This window comes from Struthio camelus, chromosome W (genome assembly GCF_040807025.1).
Source record: "Struthio camelus isolate bStrCam1 chromosome W, bStrCam1.hap1, whole genome shotgun sequence".
Taxonomy (NCBI): Eukaryota; Metazoa; Chordata; class Aves; order Struthioniformes; family Struthionidae; genus Struthio; species Struthio camelus.
In genome coordinates, this window is record NC_090981.1 from 39,840,267 (window position 1) to 39,845,351 (window position 5,085).

The 5,085-nt window shown below is 36.4% G+C and overlaps 1 long non-coding RNA gene across 2 annotated transcripts; it reads right to left on the reverse strand.

Annotated features, from left to right (window-relative positions):
* Positions 1-203: 203 nt before the first annotated feature.
* On the reverse strand, positions 204-4,563 carry LOC138064138 (uncharacterized). 2 transcript variants are annotated; one of them, XR_011137416.1, is made up of 4 exons: positions 4,421-4,561; positions 4,214-4,340; positions 1,263-1,438; positions 204-639 (listed from the first exon to the last, which is right to left on the reverse strand). It is a non-coding gene; the product is annotated as an uncharacterized lncRNA (long non-coding RNA). The 2 variants fall into 2 exon arrangements; XR_011137415.1 differs by having other exon boundaries at positions 204-1,438; positions 4,421-4,563.
* Positions 4,564-5,085: the final 522 nt, after the last annotated feature.

Sequence of the window (5,085 nt, forward strand, 5' to 3'; positions counted from 1 at the left end):
GAAGGGAAACATTTTTGCCCTTGTTTGAAATTACTTAAAAATAGGGCCCAACATGGGGGTTGCTCTCCTTTCCCTCCCTTCTCTCACCTGTGCTCTGAATAAATGCCCCAGGTTCCTATCTTATCTCTGCCCTACCAAAGCATTAATAGCCCTGTTCCTTGTGTCACTACATAGATGTTGATATACGTGCAACAAATACAGATAATAGCACATCAGATATTTTATTCTAAAACACTGATAATTCTTGAGAGTAAAATACAGTCGTGACTGGAGCTTTGTTGGTTGGGACTTTCAGAATTAAATTGAACAAAGATTGTGGAGAACAATCCTTCATCAGCCAGGAGGTGGACTGAATGATCTTTAAAAGGTTTTTTTCATCTCTTCTTCCTATTATTCACTCCCAAGAAAAACAACTTCTTTCAAAACCCATTGATCTGTCAAGCAATTCAGGCAACACTCTACTAGTAACGCTCCCTGAAGAAAAAAGGTAACATTGTAGTTCTGGAACTGATGGAATTAACATGATGTAAATTCAATTTCACAAATCCTCCTTAATATGATGCAGATCCTGAGCAATTCACAGTGGTTCTAATGCTATTTCTTCCACTTTGGGTTTCTGATCACTCTTGATTTCTGATGCTGTGCAATGTTGCAACATAAAAAGAGAGAATAATCTATTATTGCTAGTACCTGACTCAGAAGAAGAGTACCAGAGTGTTTCAAAGTGTTACAACAAAGGAATATTGCTAGTTAAGCCAAATAAAAGCTAATGGAATAGCCAAAGCAAAATGCTCTCGCTTGTGTCTCATGAGGATATCAGACAGCATACTTAAAACTAACATATCATCTGTGCTATAGCAAATTCTTTCTTCATTTGCTGTACTAATATGCTCATAGGAGCAAATGTACCGTATTTACAATTTAGGAGGGATTACATATACGGGCAACGTCTGCAACAATGAAATGCTGGACTTCATTCTAGTTGAAATTGGTATTAGCAAACACCCATCATGGCTGATTGTTTAATTTAAATCTCTTCATTGATTGTCATTAAATTAATAGAGCTCGCAGAGATTTTGCACCAATGATACATAACAAGAATTAAAAATAGTATATTCTACATTCTTCTGCTTAGTTTGCTTAGCAGACTTCATAGCTGAAATTCTCTCTGACAGAGCTTGGTAGGTAGAGAGTTACTGTTTCAAAATTGTTAATGGAGGCGCAAACCTTATTTTCCAATAATAACTAATAGTCATTCTTACAGTGCTCTTATGAAGTAGGCCTGCAGTGTTATTTTCCTTCTGCTGGTAGAAAAAGAGGAATTAAGTAACTTGTTGAAGGCTATGGTGACTCAGCGTTAGGATGGTGAATGGAATTAGATTTTCTAGATCCATGGTCTCTTCCTCCGATGTACTTGCTTTCAGGTACTGTGATTGTTCTGAAAGAAAATTCAAAAGGAAACAAACTGAGAGGCATATAAGCAGCATACATTTTTCATGGGTATTTTTATTCCACTCCAGCAGCTACCAACCAGCATTGAAGAAAGTACTAGTATAATGCAGCAGTTCTTGCATTCTTCTGTTTTGGGCAATTTTTCTACTTTTATTTTCCTCTAAAATTTTAATAATTTTTGCAGCTTTCAGATTTTTTCCATTTGTTTCATGTTCTCTCTTTGTCATCATTCTTCATGTTCCATTCTTGTTTCATTTCATTTTTTCCTATTAGACCAACACATACTGAAAACAATATGAGAAAGGCTGTTTCTGAAATACTCATGTCATTAATATAAGATGATATCAGGCTGAAGACCTCAAAAGTGATGCTGCTAGGCAGGGAAATCAGATTTGGTGGACTTTGAGAATAATGAAGAGGACTAAGTGATGGAGAAAGATAAATACACAGAGTATACTTTTCTAAATTAATTTTGATTAATCATCTGCTTACAACTTCATGGGAAAATCAGCATTAAAATATCTGTAGACAAAGCTAAGGTCGTTATAATGGAGGATTATATGAAAGTACCCTAAAAGAATACTGTTAGGATCTATAATAAATACATATGTTAATCATAAATAAACAAGATATCACCTATCTCTTTTGTTTTCTTAAAAGAGCAAAACTATGCTATCACCATCAGTTTTACTAAAATCAACAAATCAGAAATCAGTCCAAAGTACAAGAATATTTCAAGATGCTAGCTGGATGAGAACTATGATTCATTTTACATACATAAGGTAAATATGACTTGGTTATTATAAATTCTAACCCAGTGTTAAAGCTCCAGACAAAATTATTCCAAAGACCTAGTTTATCTAGCAGGTCCACATATAAAATTTTCATCTCGTAGTTAACACTGAAGCGAGTTAAGACTGTCAGCTATTGATGCTGAGGAAAGATTTTTATTCTTGATTCTTACAAAATATTATGTACCCAAAATGATATGGTATAACATGCAAAGATATGTTTTGAGAACATTTTCCTCAAAGGATAGATACAAAGGTCAAGAGTAAAGCTGGCTGGATAGGAAATGTCAGGCTAGAGCAGACCAATTATCATCTACGTCATCCAGAGGAAAGACACTGAGCTTTACCAGAAAGTTTACTGTAAAAGTTAAAAACTCTATTGTTTAAGGAGACTGACAGAAGTAAAGAACAGGAGGGAATCTCTTCATAACTCTAGCATGAAGAATGGCGGGCTTTTTTTTTTTCAGTAAAATAATTCAACAGCAGCTGCTGTCCTAAACTGAAAAAAAAAAGCTTAGGCTCTCCACTGCCACATTCTGCAGAGAAAGATATATATGAAGAAATGGTCCATTCGAAAGCCAAACTTACAGTAATACAAGTAGTAGCAGGCATCACATAATGCTGCTGACCATTGATCAAAAATTGCAGATAAATTTCTGTAATTAGAAGGTTGATACTTTTGAACAAATGAATAGTAACTAGAATTAAAATTCATCAAAATGGAACATTAGTTTTGCAAATATATTAACAATACATTACTTTAAACAAATGATGTTTTTAAATAAAACAGTAGTAGTAGTATTATAATATAACAAAATATAATATCCAATCTGATTTATTAATACATTCTGTTCTGGCATCTCTTTTGTACCAATATGACTAATATGTAGCCACTAGAGAATTGCGATGTTGGAAAGGACATCAAGAGATCATCTTATCTGTCACAGCAAATTGCAGACTGCGGATACGCATCCTCATCCAGGGGTGTTCACATCATTAACGTTTTCGTACTGCATTCTTAATAAATTCAGTTGAGGTACAAACCAAAATATACTCCGAATCCTACCTGTGAAACAAAATGCGTGATGAACCAGGACATTAGCCTTACCTGTACTGAGAGTGCAGCTAAGTGAAAGACAATACGGGAAGTACTAAGCCTCTTTTCCTCATTTCAGGCTGTCTAGGAGAAAAATTTCCCCTAACAGTATTTTGAAGTTACACTTACTGAAGTAATCCCTTCAAGGCTGTTTTCCAATCCATATCAAACCCTTTTCCTGCCTTAAACACCACCTAAGCATTTAACATAGAGCTGACTACATCACTAGAGGAATCCCTTTGGAAAAATCTGACTTGAAGTATATATATCTACACACTATATCTGTGTCTATCTATATGTAGTTCAGTGTATGTTGTATCCCAGCAAGTTTTACTTAGGTACGTTATTCATGTTACAGCATTGCATACACACAATATCCTACACTATATCTTATCTGTATGTTTGATTTTAGGATTTCATCCTAGGTGTCTTTCTAGGAATTAGCTTGCTTTTTGGTTTTGATTTTTGATTTATGGTCCCAAAGGGAGACATAAATGGCTTCCAGAGCTGAGCACGGTCCCAAATAGTTCTGGAGATACTAAGGGACCGCAGATGCCCCTACTTTGTCCTCCTGCAACACCTGTCAGCCAAAAGTGATACACTCTGGTTCAACAAAGGCTTGACAAAAGATAAAAGACAGAAGATAAAGACAGTGTTTTGGACATCAGTGTGGGACATACAGCGAGGTCTGTGACACCAAAGTAATGAAGCTAATGCTTATGCTCGTGGACAGAATGAGAGCCTTCGCAGTAGTATTGTTACCCAGGGAGTGTTACTCCTCACTGTTATTTTAGTAACAACTAACTTCCCCTACTAAAGTTCATGAAATCCTTCTCCAAGTGCATCAGTCCCAGGAGAAAACTTAGTTACCTACCTAGCAGCTGAAGACCAGTACCGGAGTGTCCATTTGGCTGACTGAAGACAAGCTGATGCTGTCAAAGTGATTACTTCTGGATGTCAGTTAGGTGAAAGCTGTGGATGTGACTGTGGACTTCTGCACCCTGCAAAACATTTGTAGGGCTAAGGACATGGACCCACAAAACTGAAGCTAAAATGGTTTATGCTGTCAGAAAATATATACCTGTTAAAACTAGTGCAGGTTTATAAATAGTAGATTGGAGATACATGTGTAAGAAAAATCAGGTTACTTGGGAAAAAATGTTATTAAATATCTCAAGACTGCTAGTACGTATCATGGGGTGATTAGCTTCCTGTTACCAGTTCAAAGAGCACTTTTTGAAATGTAAGCTAAGTGGTTGCAGAAAAAAACAACCTAAAACAAGGAACTTGAAGTTAATGTGCAACAGAGAAAGCAATAAATAAAACTGCAATCAGATTCGGTGGTAATTCTGTTTGCTGGCTGTAGTGTCTCTATCTTTCTTGATACCTCATCTAGCATGTTTTGTATTGGTACAAGCAGAGGGCCAATTGGTACAAGCAGAGGGTCTATTGGCCTCTTTCCATGCCAATTCTGAAAGTGTCCATATCCCAAGATTTCCAAATCCCCTGCAATATGTAAGTACACAGCAAGGAACTGGAGAGGAGTGCACCTGTACAGCACTTGCATGACCACCTATAGATCTGTTACTTGTTGAGATCCACTGTGGAGATACTCCATGACTATACAGTTTGCTTTCAGTCCCCTCCTTTCTGAAGATAAAGCTTTCTAACATTTTATTATTCTCTAGCAACCCTAATACAGTTGTGGATGCTGGGGAGCAGACCACAGAAAGTGGTTAGACTCAT